The sequence below is a fragment of the Notamacropus eugenii genome, chromosome 1, assembly GCF_028372415.1.
Source record: "Notamacropus eugenii isolate mMacEug1 chromosome 1, mMacEug1.pri_v2, whole genome shotgun sequence".
In the NCBI taxonomy this organism is placed as follows: Eukaryota; Metazoa; Chordata; class Mammalia; order Diprotodontia; family Macropodidae; genus Notamacropus; species Notamacropus eugenii.
The window spans coordinates 424,540,413-424,563,290 of record NC_092872.1 but is presented as its reverse complement, the minus strand read 5'-3'; positions in this window follow the sequence as shown (position 1 = coordinate 424,563,290).

Sequence of the window (22,878 nt, the reverse complement as noted above, 5' to 3'; positions counted from 1 at the left end):
TTCACTCTTGATCTGGTCATACAGGCAGACACCTTCAGAGGGGTTAAATCTTGCTTTATTCTTGTCTAGCCTGCTCAAATGGTTGCTGGGAGAACCAGCTCCTACAGCATTCCCTGATCACCCTTCTCTCAGGGGCCAGCAAGAAGCAGTGGCAATCACCCCCTACATCTTGATGAGGTCAATCAAGACAGCCATATTTGTACACTCCCTTGAATCCTCTCAAGCCTCAATGGGGGCTGGTGGAGGCCCACACAGATTCCCCTATGGGTTCCCCATGATTTTCCTGTGGATTCCCCCTCACTGACCAATGCCCACTTGCTTTTATAGAGCAACAGACAAAGAAGGCATCTTGCCAACAATGGCCTCACAGGTTAACCTTAGCAATCTCATCATTTGACACAAGCATAATGAATATCAATTGTCACTCCCATATCTCCTGGCACAACCTCAGTAGTACTAAGAACTAGAATCTAGAATCCTTGAGGCTATTCTGGGAGTTATTATCTAACACCTGGAAACTAGACATTCCCATGGCCATGGATCCTGAGAAACTAACTCTAAAAAGGATAACAAAATCCTCCTTACATACAACAACTCTGTCACAAAGAGTTGGACATGACAGACTGATCAGCACACTAATAACATTTGACTTTTTATGAAGTGTGTCACACCCATGGACCTTGGCCTCTGTAAAGAAGCAGGGGGAATTATCTTTACTATCTCTTTTTCTAGGCCAAGTTCTCCACAATTTCGCAACATTGAGTTTTGATTGTATTGTCATTGTTATTTTCTTTTACAAAATTATAGTCATGAGATACACTATTTTCCTGGTTCGGCTTACTTGGCTGTTGTTACTCAGTCATGCCCTACTTTTTGAGACCCCATGGTCCATACAGTACATGTGATTTTCTTAGCAAAGACACTGGAGTGAATTGCCATTTCCTTCTCCAGTGGCTTTAGGGAGACGAAGTGATTTGCCCAGGGTCACATATTTATTAAGTGTCTTCAGCTGGATTTGAACTCAAGTCTTCCTGACTCCAGGCCCAGCACTCTATCCATTGAGTCATTATAGCTGCCTCCCTGCTGTACTCTGCATCAATTCATGAAGGTCTTTCCATGCTTCTTTGTATTCAGCATGATCATTTCTTAAAGCACAGCCATTAAGAAAGATACTCTTGCTACAGCTTGTCCACCTATCCTTTATTTCATTTTTAAAAATTTTTTTATTTTCATAATTTTCTGTCCAGTTGTTTCTTAATGTCATTTCCACCTATAAACCCATATCCATTTCCAGTTCTGATGCATTTGACAGTGCCAAGGCATAAACTAGCTCTCTTCTTGCTCCCCTAGGTCTCCCCTGTTGTGATATTCTTTGAGCCCCCATAGACTGGAGAACATTGAAAGAAGAGGGAGTTCTGTGCTTAAAGCTATGATTCACCATGGATGAAGTGCCAGAGCATTGCTATGAACTTCATTCATCTGGTTCTAGTACACATCATCAGAGTTCACATTTCTGTCATGCCTTGGGGTTTGTAACTAACATTTTCTTCAAACCACCTATGCAAAGGTGACGGTGCAAGTATTCTTATCCCTATCTTACAGAGAAAGAAACAAAGCTTAAGAGATGAAATGATCATGCTAAAACAGCCACTGGATAGAACATAACACTTCATTTTGCTACTGTCTAACACTGGTACTAGTCAGTAGGTCAGTCAAGAAACATTTATTAAGCACCTGCTATGGGTCAGGCACTGTGCTAAGCTTTGGGGATATAAAAAGAGGCAAAAGATATTGCCTGCCCTCAAGGAGCTCACAATCTAATGAAAGAGACAACAAGTAAACAAATATGTACAAACCAGCTCTATACATGATTTTAAAAAAAAAGAAATTATTAAAAGAGGGAAGGCACTAGCATTGAGGGATTAGGAAATGTTTGTATCATACCTCTAAGCTTCACAAGGGCAGGGATGTTTTATGAAAGCATCATCTTCCCCCCCCCACTTCCCACCCCCACCCTCCCCCATTCCTAGCACAGTACTTTACAAAAGAGGTGTCAATGCCACAGAAACTAGATGAAAATGTAACTGGAAAATAATTCACAAGACAAATAAAAATATAACAAAACACAGATAACATTAGATTTTCAAACTAAGTCAGTATGTAGCCTTCAGGGATGCTGATATATGGATTAGTGGCCTCATTTCTATTTGAGTTTGACACCACAACATCTATACAGAGTAGATACTTAATGAATATTCATGAAATAAAGGAACTTGTCAGATCCCTGACTTGAACCTTTAGACTCTGAATCACAGTGTTCCATCTCCCTTTTTGTTCCAAGGTCCTTGACTTTTCAAAGTGGGAAGGGGAAAACCTATCTCTCTCAGACGAGTAACTGATCCTGCTCATCTCCAGCTCCCAAGCACTCAGAAAATTCCCTGGGTTCTCTGCTTCCTGGGCACCCTGCTCTCAGGTGCCAAGGGGCATTCGTGATGATAGGATCAAAGGTTTAGAACCGGAAGGGAGCATTCGGTCATCTAATCTAAGTCCTTCCTCCTTCATCACATGAGGAATTTGAGGCCCATTGAGGTAAAGGGACCTGGTAATAGCCACACATGAGCTATAAGGCCCAGGTCTGGGAGACAAGTTCAGCACGACTTTTGTTTTGGTCCAAGTTCTCCAGAAGCTGTTGTCCAACACTCTCTCTAGAAGCCAGTATTCCTCGAGGAATTTTATTGCTGCCACTCAAAGCTAGTCCTGGCAGTAAACATAGCAGGGGCCATCAGACCAGGGGCAGAATCCTTGTGGAAAGGATGCCTGTCACCAACACTTCCTTCTCCATTCTTGATGGGAATCCTATGGGATGTGGAGGTCTTTCTTTACTTACAAAACCATGACATCTCCAGTAGAGAAAATTAATTCCCTTCATTTCCAAGGTCATTGTGATCTCTCTTAGTTAGAAATATAGCTTCCAACTTCTGATCTTCCCAGTGTGAAAAAGAATGCCTGGGAATACAAGGGAGACTTTTAGAAGTTGCATTAATTCCTCAAGACCGCTGGGGAACTATTTTCATGAGCTAGGAAAGGCACTTACCAAGGCAACTCAGTTGGTCCCCTTTTAAAGTGCAGATAGCTCTCCTTAAAAAAATAATAAATTAAGGCTTACCTTTACCTATGATTTCCAAATTGTCAGCATCTGTCAAACCTTTAGGGTCTAAATGCACAAACCTCAATCAAAGAGGAAGAGAGTTCCTTTATTTATTTGTTCTTAATCATGGAATTAATCTAGTTGCTAATCAGCTAGATTAATTATGATTGACTCTGGATTTACAGTACTTTCTGAAAGTGCCTTTCCCTCACTCTTTTTTTGAGTAAGATTTGAGTGATATGCAGTTTGCATAAATATTAGACAGCATTTAAAAGAACCATGTATTTCATTTTACATTCAGTTTCCTCAGGAGCTTGAGGACTAGTTAATGTGCTGAAGAAAAATTTAGTGGCTTCATGCAGTTCACGGAACTGCCCACAGTCTGGAGCCAAGACTTAGGACATCTTAGGATTCTGCATCTCAGATCCCAGCTCATTCAAATGGATGGTTTTTCTCCTCATTTTTCCTTCTTCCACATAAATTAAGAGTCAGTCAAGTATTGGGTCATTCACCCACAAATCGCTTTATCTCCTTGAGCAGAGAATGGTAGTGGCTATTTTCTTTCCTTCCTTCCTTCCACTCTTCCTTCCTTTCCTTCTTTCCTTCCTTCCTTCCTTTCCTTCCTTCCTTCCTTCCCTCTTTCCTGAAAAGGGAATCTCTATCTTCCACCTCAGTCAATCCCATTCCAGAAATTTTGATTCAGTCTTGGAATAAAAATTAGTTTCCCAAGGGGAGAGAAGGGGAAGAAGTCATTGGATCATGGGGCTGAAAGTTAGGATAAACCTTAGAGATCATCTAGTTCAATCTCTTTATTTTACTGGTAAGAAAACTAAGGCTTTAGCTCAGATTAAATGAAATGACCAGTCTTCAGTCCAAGGAATAAGTGATCAGGTTCACTGGAATACTATGAGTATATAATCAAATTTATCAAATTCAGTCAACTTTGCTTAGTTGTGTTTTTTTTCTCTTTGTGGGGAAGATGAGTAGCTTGAAAGGAAGGCGATGACTTGTCATTAGTCATACCTAAACTATAAGTAGCAGAGCTGAGAGTTGAATTCAGCTCTTCTGACTCCTAACCAAGATTTCTTTGACAGGTGAGAAACAAAGGAAGCTCATGCTTTGCTTTCCTCCTCAATAAATTCCAATATTTCCTTTGCCTTTAAGATTAAATACAGACTCCTGTTTGGCATAAAGTCATAGTCTGGTCCAAATCTGTTTTTCCAGAATTACTCTATATTACTCTCCTTCCTAAGCTCTATGGTCCAACTAATTGACTTTTTGCTATTTCTCACACATAACCCCTCATCTCCTATTCTACCTTTACAGTGATTGTTCCCTATGCCTGGAATTCTCTCCCTCCTCACTAAGAATACCTTTTTTTTTCTTTAAGATTTGGATCAAATATCACCTTATAGATGAATCTATTCCTGATTAATTCCTAATTAATTAATCTTAGCTCCTAAACTCCTTCCTCCTAAAATTACCCTGAATTTATCTTGCATGCACTCTATATATCCTTACTTATGTGCAAGTTGTCTGCCCCAATAAAACGTAAATTAATTGAATATGGGGACTGTTCCCTTTTTTCACTTTGTTTTCCTGGGAACAAGCACATAAAATGCACTTATTAAATACTTTCTTGCTTGATTAATTTGATTGTGTCCAGAGTAGTACCAACAAGATGCTCACTTCCTGCTATAGGTGTTGAATCTTACCTAGTGCCTGATCCAGGGCTCTTTGCTCAGTGAACAGACATTTTCTGAAAGCCTAGACATCATTCCTTCTGGAAAATTTCTAGTAGCTAAAATTTTTACTTTCAGTTCATTATATAAGAGAAACTTCTCCAGTAATTGGTTGCCAGTTTGGGCTTAACAATGAGTAATCAATTAGGGAGGCAGCTTGCTTTTCTAACCATCCACAGCACAAGTATATTTATAGCACTGGAGTTCCTATCTATTAGGTGAGTGAAGCTGTCTTCTTTACTGTCAATTTTCTTTGCATATGTAATCAAAGAACTAGGCCACTGAGGAGAAGCCAGAGACTTTCCTCTTGAAATACTCCAGGGTCATTGTTCAGGCATCCCCGTGGGGAAATGGTAGAACTTCATGGCCTTCCCCACTGTTGGGTGCCAGAAACAAACTTTTTCTTCTAAAGATATTCTCAACTAGTACAAAGCCTCCCAGGTCAAGATGGCTGTTGGTTACCTTTACCATCATAGCTACCCAAGAACTCAGAAGAGGGATCTTAGGGGTTTTTTTTAACTTGTAGAAAAAGCAAAGAACCCTCAAAAATTCACTTGGGAAGGACTGAGCAGACTATCTAAAGCTGTATTTACCTTACAGATATATCCTAGACATTTTGCTATCATAAGGACTGAGAATTAAAGGGGATCTTTGATACAGAAAGACAACATAATCTAGAACAAGAGTTTTTACTCTGAGGTCCATGGAGAGATTTCATGAGGTTCATGAAGTTGGGTGGGAAAAAATTACAATTTTATTTTCATTAACCTTTGATTACTTTGTAATCCTATATAGTCTGTTTTATGCATTTAAAAACATTTTTTCTGAGAAGGAATCCATAGGCCTCATCCAATAGCCAAAGGGATCCATGATACAAAAAAAAAGGATAATAACCACTGGTCTAGAGGATCTGAGGTCTCTTCCATTCTAATGATGACTCAAGTCACTTTGCCTCTCTGGGCCTCAGTTTCTTCATCTGTAAAAGGACAGACTTGATCTAAGTCAAGGGTTATTAAACCTTCTATAGTACAATAGGTCCAAAGATGGATTTCAGGGGTCTTGTACAGGAAAAAAAATATATTTCCATTTTCACTAACTTTTGATTTCCTTTGCATTCTGTTTTATGCATTTAAAAACATCACAGTGAGAGGAAGATCTATAGATTTTACTAGATTGCCAAAGGGGTCTATGATACCAAAAACATGTTAAAAACCTTTCATCTAGAGGAAAGAATACTGAACTTGAAATTAAGAGGTCTACAATGAAAAGCCAGAGGGACACTCACCACCTCTGTAACCATGAACAAGAGGGAACCTTTTTCAGCTTCAGTTTTCTCAGATATAAAATGAGTATAATAATATTGTGCTTTAAAAACTTTAAGCTTTATTCCTGATTATTATGATAATCTAATCCAAATCTTGTTTTTCAGATAGAGGAACTAAGACTGGGAGAAGGGAAATAATTTGTTCAAAATCACATAAATAATCAGTAGCAGAGCCCATATTCAAACCCATATCTCCTAATTTCAAATCCTACTTTTTCTACCATATTATAAAAATTCTGTTTTATTGTAATTATATAGAATATACAAACACAGATGGCGAGGAGAAAGAACACTTGACTTGCCATTAAGATTATCTGGGTTTGAATCTTATCTGGCACTGACTAGCTATGTGGCCATGGCCAAGTCATTTAACTTCACTAAGTCTCAATTGCCTCATTTGTAAAACGGTAATCATAAAACCTTTAATACCTACTTCACAGAGTTGCTGTGAAGATTTAAAAAAAGATGATGTATATAAAGCACTTTGGAAAAATACTTAAAGCAATATAAAAGTGAGAGTAATTATTATTTAACCCTTAATGGAGGACAAGAGCCTTAAAGGTAAAGACTGTCTTGTTTTATGTTTTGGCATCTGGTACCAGGCACAGAGTAGACCCTGAAATTTTATTGCTGTCTCTCCTTCATTTTCGAAGAGGGCCAATGACATCACAGGTTGATGTCTTCACTTGCGTATGAATTGGATTTAAGGGAGGCAGAGTTGTACACAGTTGTCAGCCTCATTCTCTCTTCCAGAGTCATCAAAGACCAGTGATAGAACAAAATTCAAGACAATTGGCAATGGCCTGGGATGCAGTGGATGGTGTTGGTGTCCTCAATGTCTGACCAAGCTCTGAGTCTCCACAGTGCCTACTGCAGCTACCTACAGGGCTGTTGGCACAGATTGTTCTCATCTGCCCATTTTGCTAGGGGAAGTCTTCAAATGCTTAGGGTAGACATTCCTCTAACTCTCAATCAAATTTAAGGTCTCTCAGTTACCTCAACCTGGCTTAGCCCTTCTACCAAGACCGTTTTACCAAGGTGTGACCACTATACGTGCTATAGCTTCTTGGAGCCACAGATGCAACCTTAAAATAATTGCTTGTTTAATCCTAAAGCTTAAACAGCCTTATTATTTAAATGTTTGGAATCCAGGTAGTCTAGAGAAGAGATCTGAGATAAGAAGGACAGCAGCCTAAGTTTGGATCCCATCTCCATCATTAGCTTGATAGAGAACCCTGAGTAAGTGACTTATCTTCTCGGGGGTTCAGGGATGGAATTATAGCTGAGGAAACTTTACCTCCTTAGTATATAGTTAAGTTAATATAAAAATGAAAAATAAGATCACAATTGGAGGCACTTTGGAAACATTGTTAGAATAAATATGAAATGATAATTCTGGTTCCTTTCTAAATATCAAATTGGAATATACATAATATGATAATGTTGGCTCCTTCCTCATGAATCTTAGATATTAGATATCTTAAAATATCTTAGATAGAGCTACGAGTTGGACCTTAAAAGTGAAATCACTTTTAAGTTCTACCCTTTCATTTTACAGATGAGTTAATTGAAGCCCAGGGAAATGGGTGAGTTGTTCAAGGTCAAAGACCTGCTTTAGTCAGTGGTGATCCTCAACTCCCCAGAGCCAGGGCTCTTGAAGAGGAACTCAGTTCTCAAAGATATTGGAAGTAATTGTAAATTCTAAAAATCCAAACATCAAAGAGAATTAGCAGCTCCTGGCTGTAAGGAGCAACTATTTAATCCATCAAGGCAAAAATCTTACCTTGAGGCAAAAATATACTAAGTCATACAACCTTTAAAGTGCCTAAGTCAGTCTCTTAGAGATGGGTGGAGTAGCAAGGTTTTATTTCATACTTTGGACATACATGTAAAGTATTTTGAAGCTTAATAGCATGTTAGTTCTGATGAGGGTTGGAAGTGACCCATGGCTCTCAAAAGCTAGGTCAGAATAGGACAAGTTCTCACAGATCTACCCATCCTGGACAAGTCTCAAAAGTTCTGGGAGGGGAGACAAAGCAACAGTCTTGTCCAGTTCAAAGAGACTCATCACCAAAGGCCAGCTGCAGGGTGATGGATTTTTCAGTTACAAGGGAAGAAGGAAAATAAGCATTTATAGAGGGCTTTCTATATGCCGGGACTGTGCTAAGTGCTATATAAATATTATCTCATTTGATCTTCACAACATTCTTGAAAGGAAGATGCTGTTAGTATCACCATTTTACAGTTGAGAGAACTGAGGCAAAAAGAGGGACTTGCCCAAAGAAATGTTATGTTGGGACTGGAAGCTCAAATCCGTGTGGACAGTCTCGGGCGGGTAAAAGTGGGACTTCTAAATCTTAGAGTCTTACGAGGCCCTCCATGAACAGCGGGGGTTCGAGAAGGTCAGACCGAGCTAGCTCGGCTAGCTCGGGTATTTCCGCCTCTCCCCCGGAGATACCTGATGGGTGGAGTCTCCCTGCCCTCGAGGTCGTCCCGGATTGGAGCACACCTAGTTACCTAACAGCACGGTATTGAGATGCAAACTGTGTGGCTGAAGATTAAGTAGGATTGAGGAAGCCTAAAAGCTCTCTTAGCACATGTGGAGCCAAAGAGAAAAGTAGGGCTCCGCTTCTTTTCTTTCCTCTCTCCCCTCCCCCTCTCTCCCCGCTTGTACTTCTACTTCCAATCCCTTAAGCTTAGCCTTCTTAGGAAATCTCCCCCTCTTCGTCCTAAGAAAGAAGACCCCCTGCACTTGTAACCGAAACCCTGTAATAAAGCTCAACCCCTGTTTGACTCTGGAACGTCCTTTCTCTCATACGTGCATCCGGCGTGGCCAGCCGAAGACCTGGACAGGTAAGAAAGACTCGGGTAGCCCAATACAGGCCTCTAGGCTTGGCAATGTTATAGGGTGGATTCAAACTCAGGTCTTCCTGACTCAGGCCCAGTGATTCATTCACTGTGCTACCTAGCTGCCTTAGGCAGGGTATCTAGGTTTCACACCACCTCTTAAAAACAGTCCTTCAAGTCATAGAAGGGTTATACCTTACCTGTATGAAGTGCCAAACCCACACCAAACCAACATATAGTGGTAGGTTAGTGTCATTATGGGTCTTTCCTAGATGACCAATGTCTTTTATGGATTTTTTTTTTCCTCCAGTAGAAGAGCAATCCTCATCTGCAGTCCTCTTCCTCTGCCTCATTGTGATAGAGAGATGGTCCTGAATTTTTTAAGGCATTATCAGAGGAGTTCAAGTACTAATAGGCCTTCCCAAGTATGGAAGTCTGTGGGGGTCCGGTAATGGATTGTATATCTATTATCCAAGGATCAAGTTCATTTCAGAAAAGCTCATCTCCAGTTGGTTTGTCAACAACTGATGTTTTGGAGGAGGCCACAGACTTCCTTGAAAATCATCTATGATCCTTGAAGGTATGAAAGGGTAATGGTAGGTACAGTGAAAAGAAGAGAGGACTTAGAGTCAGGAAGACCTGAATTCAGATCAGGTTATTGAATATATAACACCTGAAAGTCACTTACCTTCTGTCTGCTTCAGTATTCTCACCTGTAAAATAGGAATAATATTAGTACCTTCTGAAGGCTGTTGTGAGGATTCAATGAATAATGTTTGTGAAATATTTTGTAAACCTTAAAGTGCTATAGAAATGCTAGCTATTAATATTAATGAATAGAGCAAACACTTAATAAACATTAAATAAATGACCAAACACATGCCTCAGTGAAAGAAGCATCCTACCCGCCATGATGAAATCACAAATCTTTCCAAGTGTCTACGAAGACTTGTCTGTTTCCATTGTCCAATACAAACCTGTCCTTTTCCCCTTTTTCCCTCTTCCCCATCTTTGGTTCTCCCCAGTCCTTGAATTTTCTGCCAGAGAAACGAAATCAGGATACCCTTTTGTGAGAAGAGCATCGCTCTACCTCCTTATTTCCCATAATACATCCTTTTCTCTCCATTCACACAGCCACTGCCATTGTATAGGCCTTTATCCCATCTTATCTGAACTGTTGCAATCTCTTCTTAATTGATTTCCATGCTTCCAGTCTCTTGCCTTCTCCAATTCATCCTCCACCCAACCACCCAATTAATATTCCTAAAACCAAAGTCACTGCCCTGCTCAAACACCTCCAGTTGTTCCTTTTTGTTTCTAGGATAAAGTATAAACTTCTCAGCCTGGTATTTAAAGCCCTTCACATTCTAGTTCCCCCCCTCCCTTTTTAGATTTATTATATATTATTCCCCACCATAAATTCAAATTCCAGTAAAACTGGTCTAGTAGCTGTGCAGCACAGTGGCTAGAGTATGGGACCCGGATTCAAATCAGGTCCTGGACACTTCGCTGTATGAAGCCCGCAAGCCGTTTTGCTCGTCAGCTTCAGTTTCCTCATCTGTAAAAGGGAGATGATGATAGCACCTACCCAGGGCTGTTAGGAGGATCCCAGACTCAGGCTCTTGTCCCTCAGAATGCACTCCCTCCCCATCTATGCTTTTTTGGCTCCTCATCCTCCTTTAAAGCTCAGCTTCGTTACCACCTCTGACAATAACTCTTCACTTTAAACCTAATTGTTAATGCTCTCGCCTTCCTTAAATTATTTTCTAAATTATTCCTCTATTTTTTGCAAACCCTCAATAGAATATAAGCTAGCTGATGGCAGGAACTGTCTTATTTTTGAGTTTTTAATCCTCCGTACCTGGCATAGTACTTTGTACATAGTAGCCAATTTAACAATAATTTGTTGAGTTGAATTGAGTTGAGCCACAGCAATCAAAGAGAGAAGCAAAGGGGAAGAACTTGACTGGAATTAAGGCAGGGCTAAGCGTACCCTAATGGCATTGATATTCAAGGCTGCTTACACCACTAAGAAAGTGCCAAATCCATCCCCTGGTGACACCTGAACCCCTGCCCCAGTCCAGATGACAGTGACCACACATACCTGGATAACAAAGCCTTTCAGCCAACATGGAAAGACAGAAGGTTTTAACCCAAGCTGTCACGTGGAGAAATATGGACTATTGCCCAAACTAGCAGATGACCCCATAAATTGTCAAGATGGGCTTTGAAAAAAGTTACCTAATAATTGTCCTGCTTTAAATGGTCTGTGTACTTTAACTATTTTAATTACTTGGGTGGGGAGGGGGAAAGCCACACTTGTGCAAGGAGATGAATGCATTGAGCAAGGAACCATTTACATAATGGAGTAAGTAATAAACCCAATTAAAGAGTATAAGTGTGAGTTTACAAACCAACTGGTGAAAAATAGACTTGTCCCCTTCCCTCCCCCTCTTCTCTGTTTCTCTTTTCCAGTCAGCTGCTGCCCTCAGCAATCTCAGCCCAGTGGGGCTGCAAACTGTGGGGACAGGGAGCCCCTGGCCAGTGATTTATGGCCCTTGGACAAAGGCTACAGGAGAAAGGGCCCTGTAATCTCCACAGCTCTTCTTGGAACAATTAGAGCCTTGGTATTCAGGCCAGGAGAGTATCCCGGAAATGCATTTGGGGTGGACTTCAGGGTAGCCTCAGACTTCCTGGAATGTCCTCAAGTGCCCCCCAGGGGGCTGGTTATATGGTAGCCAGGGTATTTTCCAAATGGAACTACTGGATGAATTTTATATTGTCTCCATAAGTCTGGAATTTTGATTTTCTAGGTAGGCCTAGCCTCGAAGCTGGCCTGAGATCCAGCTACAGATAGTCTTAAATTGTCAAAATTTTTATCACAAAACTGAAAACTGGATAATTCTTTGCACTTTTACACTCATTTTGCCACTCTTCCCCCAGCACTGCAAAAAAAAGGAAGGGGGCCCACACAAGGCATCATGCATCTCCCTCCCACTCTCCCATCCCCTCCTATTCCCCATAAAAAACTGTGGTCCTGATGCCTGATACCAGGAAGCCCACCTGATAGCCATGAACCTTTACAAGCTTTGCTAGGCTGGGCCTCAGACAGCAGACAGTCTGGCAGCAGGATCATAATCAAAGCCTTTCAGGTTGCTGGATCCTGTTAGGACTCACACTTTACAGGTATAGGCTCCAAGAACTGAGGGCCCCCTCCACAGGGCACTGAAGCCTTGGAGGGGGCTCTCAGCACAGGTCAGTCAACCCTGTTCTTCACAAACCTGCCTCCTCCCAAAATGGAATTGGGAAATTTGTAATGACACCCTTAAAGAAGCCCATCTTTCCAAAACTAAAAGAAAACAGGAGAGGAGTTATGTATTCTGAGTCCCTTTCTTCCAGCAGGAGAAATTTTTGATATAATTAGATACTTGACCTTCTCTCTACATTTAGGGAGTTTTGTCTACACATGAGAGAAGCCTCAAGGACTGTTTACTCCCAGAGTTCCTAACCCCCCTTTTTTTTTTGGTGTTATGGACCCTTTTTGTAGTCCAGTCTGATGAGGCCTATGGACTCCTCAGAATCATATTTTTAAATACTTAAAATAAAATATGTAGAATCACAAAGGAAACAAATTTTGTCAAAATTGAATTATTAATTTTTTTAATTCCACTTCTGAAGTTCAGAATCACTGGCTTAATACAAAAGGCAAAAGTCTAAGTAGCCTTTGCTGGTATGATGGATCCTGTAAAAAGTAATTGGCCTGGGAGCTTGGAAGATGTAGGATCAAATTCTGCCTTTGTCTCTTACTTGGTGCTTATGTAACCTTGGATAAGTCACTTCACTCTCTGACCTTGATTCCAACCTTGTGAAATCAGAGGATTGAACCAGATGGGCTTTATGGCCCTTTCAGCTCTAAATGAATAATCTTATGGAATGACCATAGTCGAAATCATCTTTTTCAAAACCCATTTCTACTGTCAAAGGAAAAAGGAAGGGTGGGGCTCTAAGGAAACATCTCTACTTTTTGAGAGCCAGTTTTTGTATATATTTGAAATTTAAATGACTATGCAGAAATCTAAAAACAAGAATTTGTTAGGCACCTACTATGTTCTAATCATCATAGTAGGTGTTGAAAATACAGATATAATTAATGGGACAGTCCCTTCTCACATGAAGTTTACTTTCTGACAGGGGAGACAACAGGTATCTTTATATCTATATCAATGCAGTTATAGATATACAAATATATGTTTATTTCATGTATGTGTCTATATGTATATAAACATACATATATGTATATGCTTAAATATATACCTATGTGTATGTATATGTGTGCGCATTTTTATCTATGTGTGTATATATATAATACATGTACACATATGTGTATATATTTATATAATCTGCCACACAATTCTGCTCTTCTGGGGTCCATAACATAGATGTTATTATATGTGCCCATATGATGCATTTAGACAACAGATATTTGTGTGTGTCTGTATATACAATAAATATGAAGAAAATCAATATGAATACATACAAAGTGCCTAAATACAAGGTCATTAGTAAGGGAGGGCACTAATAGTTTGATCAGGAAAGGCTTTGTGTAAAAAGTAGTTCTGACCTCCATTTGAAGTTCAAGTTTCACTTAAATGATGCAAGAGACTCACTGGACCCAGAGCATCCTGGGCAAAGTGCCTCAGGTGCATTCATGTGATAAAATGGGCATATTTTATTGGTGCTACCAAAAACATCCTTGGGAGCAACGGACCGGGAAACTCCAGTTGTCTAAGAGCATTTTCTCTGTCTTCTTAAGTGGGAACTCTTTAGAACTACAGTTGGCACCTCTGCCCCCCGCCCAGGCATTAGGTGATGGCAGCGTCTCCTCACTCCCAGGCCCTGTGGTCACCCCCCAGCTCACTACTGATGGGCACTGCAGAAAGGTCTGTCGCACAGTGCTGTTCTTCTGGGGCCCATGGCATGGATGTTATTAACACCTGCTCTAACCTCCCATCACACTAAATGCTAACCAAGACCAAATACATTTCCATTATTTTTTTCTCCATAAGAAAGTCAGTAAATCAAAGCAAATCTTATGTGTAAAGTGTGCCCTTTCTGGTAAAGCACAAAAAAACTTAATCTTTGGTCCCCAAGCAGTAGATTGCTATGGCTAGTCGGCAGCCAAAATCATTAATCTTTGCTGCTTACCCAACTGGTCCTAGTAGTAAAGAAGATAATACCCCAGCAGAATCAGTGACCCACTACAAATTGGTCCTGAAAGGTCCACCAGCTTAAATAGACTTTTGCTGATCCAACACTTGTTAGGAATCCCAACAAAGAGACTATTGGCTCATCTGATGAGCTGCTCGCGATTGGGCCTTTGCAATGGCTGGTGATGGATGGCCATTCTCCCTTTGAGGGGGAAGATGCAGCTCCTGGTATGGGGCCTTTTCTCATCTTAAATTTGTCCTCAATAAATCACAGGTGCAGAGAAGACGGCATCAGTTTTATTACACCTACATGCTCCAGTATCAATCATGCCAACACAACGGACTGTGTACAGTTCATTTCAAGTGGCTTTTTTCTGTTCCAATACCATTTCCATTCTATTGTGTTTAAGCACTCTCCGAGCGTTAGAGCTAGGCAGTAAGACTTACTAAGGCAGCTTCCTATACCCTACCTTCTATGCCCCACTCTCAGCCCGGAGCCCAAGTTTCTCCTCCCCACCCCATCTCCAGCTGACTATGTTTCACCTTTTATTTCATTAATTTGTGGAATTTATTCATAGAACAAGCAGGCACAGATCATTTCCTCCTTCTTTCCTATTAGCTGATCTGTTTATAAATGTTTCCTCAACACTGTTTCTCTCAACTCAGGAAAAGCATAAGGTACCACTCTCAGAGAAGAAATAGTGTCTTTACTCAGTCCAGACCACGGATTTCTGAGTACTTACCCTAGTGCCTAGCACAAAGTAGGTGATTAATAAATGTTTGATTGGTTGAGGGGTGGAATGATGCTGCTGTAAGATGGCACCAAATACAATTACAAAAAGCTAACAGATCCAATTTGTCTCCCCTTTGCTCTCCTTGCCTCCATTGTCCATAAGGTATGTCAATTACTTTTCATAATTTATGAAAACATTGCTATGGCTCATGCTTTGGCATGTTAATTTCATGGTAGGTAGTTAAAACACACTTAAAATAAGGAGTCTTTAGAGCTTTCAGACCCTTTTTTAATGCACATGATCAAATACTTTAATATCATTAAAGGCATGTATAAAACTTATCATAAAATCCGTGAACTAGTTTTAAAAAGTATCATAAAAGGCAATTGATTAATATTTTTTTCCATTTTGGTCCCAAAATTCATCTGCCACTTGAAGTTAGACAAGCTATTTATTAAAGTATCTAACTATCTTTAGGAGAAAGAGGGAGAGGGAGAGGGAGAGGGAGAGGGAGAGGGAGAGGGAGAGGGAGAGAGAGAGAGAGAGAGAGAGAGAGAGAGAGAGAGAGAGAGAGAGAGAGAGAGAGAGCAGCTGGGTTTGAGGCAACAGAGTGATGACAAAGTCTCATTTCTCTGTGGCCTTTGGTTAATCCTTAACCACAGCAAGGCTGACCAAGGCCCTGTTCACTGAGGAGATGGGTGTTCAAAGGTCCGGGAATAAGGAGCTCAGTAAGGAATGTCAGACCAACACACTCTTCATAAAGGACCTTCCATTCATTTTAAACCTACAAGGGAGGTGGACTGACACCCCCATTTGTTTTCTGTGGGACTGGGAGGAGGGATAGAAAGAAAAGGTGGGAGGAGGAAGACAGATGGGAGAAGCGACACAACGAAGGGGAAGATGTAGGAGACAGAAAAGGCTAGGAAAAGGGAGGGATAATTAAAGTGGGGGAGGCTGTCCAGGAGAAGCCAGGAGTATTCAGAATACCCAAATATAGGAATCCACTGGACTTCTTTTCCCTCTCATGTTGTGAGAGTTAACACCAGGCTAGAAATAGCTCCCAAAATTCACACTTCACAATATACATTAAAGAAGATGCCAATTTTCTCTAGCAAGAGGAAAACATATTTCCATCCCTGTTGTCATTTAGTCAACAAACACTTATTAAGCATCTGTAATGTATCAGACTGTGCAGCAGAGTAGATAGAGCTGATAGTAGAGTTAGAAAGTCTAGGGTCCAAATAACACTTCTCACACAGTCTGGCTGTGTGATCCTGGGCAAGCCTGAAACTTTCAGGGCCCCCAGCTACTTTCTTTAACTGATCATTTAAAGAGAGAAGTGCCAATTTGTACTAATAGAGGGAATTCCTTAAGGGGAGCTCCTCATACAGACAAAATCACAGATTTGCAAAAAAAATTCTAAAAAATAAAAAAATATGCCAGGTACCATGCTAAAGATACAAACACAAAAATGAAGCTGTTCCCTGCTCTCAGGGAGTTTACATTTTATTGGGAAAAAACAACAGGAACACCAAAGAACAAATTGACCTCAGAAGATCTCATACTTTGTCTCTGGCCAGGGAAAAATGAGGAAAGATCTTCAGGCCAAGTTTCTACTCTACAATCCAGTTATCTGCATTCAGTTCCACTTCTTTAGCAAATGTAATCATCAAAGGGAGTGGTTCCTCTCTCCCAGTGGAACAATTTTGAATGTCTTCATAAAAGTATCTTAAGGCAAATCATATCTAGTAAAGTCCATATTAAGTCAGATGCATGAAAGGCCAGGGGTGAGGGAAAGCAGAGACATTTGTCATTTAAATAACACATACCAGAAAACTTAACTTCCATTTGAAGTCCAAGCTTCCGGTAAATGAGAGAAGGATCATTGAGGTTCCTAGGACCTACATTATCCTGGACAGACTCCACTTTGGCGACATTCCTGTGATGAAAATGGGCCCATTTTCTCCAGCACCAGCAGAAGGTAGGGACCCTAAATATTTTGAAGAGGGAGCATGCCAAAACATGGAAGGAACTCACCAGGAAGGTCATTTCCCAGTTCTGAGGAGGAGCCAATCATTTCATTTTTGTAGAATCATATCCTTTGGGACCTGTTGTTTTGCGCTGTTGATTCACAGACATGCAATATTCCTGTTCCCATCCCCCTCCCCACCCCCACCCCCACCCCCACCCCTGCCCCATTTCTTGTCAAGCTTGGTTCAGAGGGATAAGAAGCTTTCCATTTTATTTTCATTTTTTACGTCTATTAAAAATCAGCATGCTGAGAAGCTTCCCAGTCGTTCTTTTATCATGCCACAAATGATGTGCTTTCCCTGTCATCTCCCCGGTGATAAAAAGAGGTGAAACAATTTGTAAGTACGGAGTCAAGACAAAACTTAGTTTTGATAGGTTCTGCCTCCATTGATCAAAAGGCATTTTAGTCGAGTGATTAGGCAACGCTTTCCAACCTCAGAGGAGTGAACAGCATTGCCCTCCTTGGGCCCTGGGGTCAACAGGCTTCTGAACTCTCCCTGATTTCTTCTCCTCCAGAAGCCCCGAGGGCCAGCTTTTATTGTCAGGCAGCCAATGAGATGCATCTCGGGATAATTTCCCTTAACTATATGCTGAGCCAATTTAATCAATATTTCTCTCGCTTTGGAAACTCCTAGAATTTAAAGGTAGGAAAGTAATGGCACCTCCTGCTTTAAATTCCAGTGCATTCCTTGATGCTAATTAGCAACTTTGTTAACTGCAGGGTTTCTTTGCTACTCTCATCTTGGAGTGATGTAAAACATCCATTATTTTTATCTTGATGAACAGACCTCCATTTTCATTCTCTTATTAACAAGAAAAAGTCCAGTTTGCTCAGCTCTCCTTGGAGTTCACTTTTCTTTCTCCCTCCAAAGTTACCAGGGCTACAGTTTGCCTCCTGGGAGGAAAAAAAAGCCAGAAAGGCAAGCGATCAATTCACCCCCAAAGTGCCTACCTGTCATCCTTCCTTCCATTGTGTGACTTCCCAGGGAGGCTGTTAGCATAAAGGAAGCATCTTGGAGAAGACTCTGGAACACGTCCCTGCCACCATCCCCTCCACCCCTCACTCCCAATTGTTTCATGTCCAGATTTTGCAATTTGCAAATTGAACTGTCTTCACTCTTTTCAGTGCATCTAGGTAGGATCTTTAATCCCTAAAGAGCAGACCTGATCATTTGTTTCTGTTGCACAGATTTCTTGGGAACACTAGTACTCTCCCTGGATTTGGTGATAAGGAAAAATCCTTTTGATCTCAGAGGTGGATGGAAGGAGAAGGTGAAGTTAGATAGAGTCTTTCAGGAAGTATTTTATTACCTAGATTAGCAGCTGAAAGCGAAGGCTTTGAGAATTAGAAATAAAGATTTACATGGGTAGGTGGGGAAATACACACTCACTTTTGTTGTTCTGGTAACCTCAAGAAGAAACTATGTCTGGAAACAACTACATCCTAGACGGTCATTTCTTTAGTATTCTTTGAGTCCCTAAAAAGAAACGTAAGAATGCACGTTTTTTAACACAGGTGGGTGACTATGGGCATGGAACGCTGAATGTAAAGTCAGACTTGCTCGATTTGTGGGTTAGTTTTACCGAACTATTTTTTTCTCTTTTTTATTCTTTCTTATAAGGAATGACTTTTAGGGAGTGAGAAGTGGAGCTCTATTGGAAAATTAAGGTAATGCGAAAAAAACAAAGATGTCAACAAAACAGTATTATACATATATATGTACGTATGTGTGTATGTATACCTGGGGAAGGGCGCAGGGGGAAGGGCCCAGAAGAAATCTTTGGGTCTGATCAAGATAAAATCCTGAAACTTTTGGTTCCACAGAAAGTACCCCATCATTTATTAGATGAATTAAAGTATCAATTTCTGTTTAAACATTAACAGGGTGATGCCAAATATTAGTCAGTTCCTAATAATTTTGAGGGATTAAAAAGATAATAAAAGTAATAGTCCATTACATTACCTACTTCAGCAAGATTGTAATGAATGTAATAAATTCCAGATCAGGGTTATAACAACTTCCATCTATTTAAAATGAATTTGTAGGGTTACTTTCATTAACTATGTATATGGAGAAAATGATCTGACATATTACTTTAAAAGAGCTGTAAAACCGATTAGAACGAAATATGCTTCCCAGACAGTGATCCTGGCCGCTGGGGAAATTTTATCCACAGGCAAGGCGGGGTGGGGGTGGGGAGGGAGTAGGGTCAGGGGGAAAAAGTGGAAACTCTGATGTGAGCTTAGATCCCTTTCTTAGTTCCCCTCCCTATCCACTCTTCAGAGTCAATGATGACAACTTCAATAGTGAGCTAAGGCAGGTAAAGCCAGCCCCAGGGTTGTTAGGTTCTCTCCTCTCCCTCCTCACCCTCCACCTCCTCCTTTCTTTTCCCCCCTAGGAATGTCTCTGCTAATGAAGCAGGACCTTAGCCAGGAGTTTCTGCATGGAAATGAAACTCAGTCCCTGGCACAGGAATGCCCTTTTGGCGACCCTAGGGAAGGCTGAGGTATTAAAGGGGCCCATACCCTCATTGCTAGAGGAGACAGGGGAGCGAGCACTTGACTGCACTACCGAAATTACTGCTGTACCTCGAATGCTGGCTTCATTTATCAATTTCATAGCAGAAAAACCCATATGACTGCCTTGTGCAGCCGCACGCTAAATCTAGTCACAGAAAGCTTTCCAAATCCAGTCATGTGTGTTATAAAGAGTCTTGGATAAAGTAACTTAATACTACTAATGATTTATACTTAATTGGACCTCTAAGTGATTAAAGTGGCAGTAATGAATGAATAACATCCTTCTAATTCCCCTTTCCCATTTGGCTCAGCATGAGAACCTTCTTTGTACAGAGCCGTGCCCTGGGTGGAAAGCCCTGCCAGCATTCAAAGCCTGGTGGTACAGTTTACATAAGTCTCCACTCTGTTCTGGTTGGATCATGTTTACAATTAATGACTCCATAAATATGGTACCAGGCCATTGATTTTTTTTTTCTTATTAGATTAACCAATTGTAAGGTTAGTGCATACACATTTGGCAAAAGGATGCTGGAAGCCCAAGTCTCCAGTGGATATCAGTGTTCAAATGGACAAGCATTAACTATCAGTATTTTCAAAATATTGACTTACTTTGAAAATTAACACAACACCAGTTCCTCTTTATGCCTTCCCAAGGCCTTTCCAAAAGTATATGATAACAGAGTTCTGTCTTATTTTCTTATTCTATAATGGAGGTTCCTAACCTTTTTGTATGTGTGTCTTTGGTAATCAATCCAAAAGTTTTAATGAAACTTCAACACCTAATAATGCCCATGAACTCCTCAAAATAATGTTTTTAAATGCATAGGATAAAATACATAGAGTTCCAAAGGAAACTAATTATTTGAAATAAAGTCATATTTTTTTTCCATCAGCATTCACAGATCCCCTGAAATCTACGCATGGACCCCTTGGACCCTAAGTTAAAAATACCTAATCTCTTTGGTTTTATGAGGGTAAGGGATAAACAGAATGGGAATGATGTCACCAATTTTTTACATCTGAAACCAAAGGGAAAGTTCCTAGTTAAATATATTAAGCTGTAGCAATACTGACCATTTCAGCTGAGAGTACAAAATCTGTGTTCCTTTATGGTTGGACTAGATGACTTTCATGGTCTTGTTCACTCTGAAACCTATGATCATGATAAAATGAATAAAAATATCAGAGATCCCTAAATCTCATGCCTTGTTATGCTTCTCTCATTTTAAAGAAAAGGAACACATTTTTATTTATGCTATCATGATCATAGGGTTCAGAATGAACAAGACCATGGAAGTCATCTAGTCCAACCACCATATCTCACACAAAAAGAAACTGAGGCCCAGAGAACTCAAATGACTTGCCCAAGGTAGATTGAATGCTAGAATCTAGGAAGACCTAGATTCAAGTCTTTCTTCAAACACATATGAGCTGTGTGATCTTGGCCAAGTCAATTAACCTCTTTGTGATTTTGTTTCGCCATCTGTAAAATGAGGGGCTTGGATTCGGTCACTTCTAAGGTACCTCCAGCTCTAAATTTATGATGCTCACATCAGACTTACACAGGTATCAATTAGCAGAGCCAAAATGGAGCCAGGGCTCTCACTCCAAATCCAGCACTCTCCCTATTGTCCCACATCAAATACAAGAGCTGAGAGGGGCCTTAGAAGTCACCTAGTCATGCCCCTTCATCTTACAGGTGAGTAAATTGAGGACCAGAGAAATTAGTGATTTGCCCATGTTCTTTCAGGTAGCAAGTATCAGGATCAGACTGAACTCAGATCCTTTGCCTTGTACCCTATGAGTCTTTCCACTAAGCCATGCTATTTCAACCATGACAGAACAGGAATAGTTGTTTTAAAAGGCCCTGTGATTTGAGCCACATTCAATACCACAAACAAGGTCTTCCTCTATAATAGACTCTACACTGTATCTTTAAAATATGCTTTTAAAATTGTTTATTGGACATATTTATGCAGCGTCTTTCCTACAGAAATGGAGGAAGCTGGTTTCAATTGCCCTGACTCCGAAAGATATCCCCTCTGTTCTTCTTTGCTCTCTGATTTACCTCTGTTCCCCCCAGTGGTAGAAGGAGCCCTGCTGGATGCTATTCAGGAATTTTAGCTGCCTGATATTGGCTGCCTGCTGGGGAGTGAGTGGGCCAGTGCCTCTTCAGGTCTCAGGGGAAGCAGGCCCCCTTTGCCCCAAAGCTGGAGGACAACCAAGGTTTGGCACCTTGGGGCCTTCAGTCTTTCCTGCCTCAGGCACAGATCTGATCTGGGCCTCTCTGTTTCCCTCCCTCTCTCTTCTCTGCTGAGCCAGCAGCCCCCAGATATAACAGACCAGCAGGGATTTGTCCTGAGGAGAAAACGGGTCATTCAGATTTGAAAGGGGGGCCGGGAGGGAGTGTAGAATTCACTGAGTGAGCAACAGTTGACATTGAAGAGTTATTGAAAAAGTCACTACCTGGAAAATTCATCACAGAGATAATGTCTATTGAACGAGCTCAGAAACTTCCGTTATCTGATTTTGCAGGCAGATCTCTGTCCATTCTTCTCAAAGGGCCCGGAAAAAAAAAAATAACCTGCAGTTATGAACTGCCACTTACACAGCATTAGGCACCCAAAGAAGACAGGGTTCCTAACAATATCCATGTTGGCTGTTGGGTCTTAGAACTGCAGAGCCAAAAGGGATCTCAGGGGTCATGTAGCCCAAACCCCATCCAAACCTCGAAGGATAGAATTCGCTCATTTTCAGCACCTGCATATGACGCCTGTGCATGGAGGATGGTGTCACAAAATAATAGAGCTCTGAGTTGAAAGAGACTTCACAGGTCATCTGGTTTAGTCTGGCCCTGTCTTGTTCCAACACATTTAATAAATGTTTGTAGAATAGCATGGAATTGAGGCTTGACCTGATAAGCCAGAGAGAGGCATCCCTGAGGCAGAGTGCTTGAGGGCTCCTCACTGAAGGTGAGATGAGTCTTGTTCCCCAATTTTAGAGTTTGATTGAAAATCCTGATCAGTTGGGGAAAGGGGGTAAGTGCCTAGAAAGGCAGTATGATATGTTAAGTAAAAAGAAAGAAAATGTATAGATCATGTGGGCAGAGTCAGGAGTCATCAGAGCTGCCTAAAGTCTGGGACAAACAACCTCAGCTTAAGAAAGAGATCGCAGCATTCGTGTAGCATGAGAAAAGAGTACTTACTCTGGATTCTGAGGACCTAGGGTATAATATTCTCTGTGCTGCTATGGCACCTTGAATAAGTCACATAACATCTCTATGCAGGGGTGTGCTAGAGACAGCTCTAACTGGTTTCCAAACCA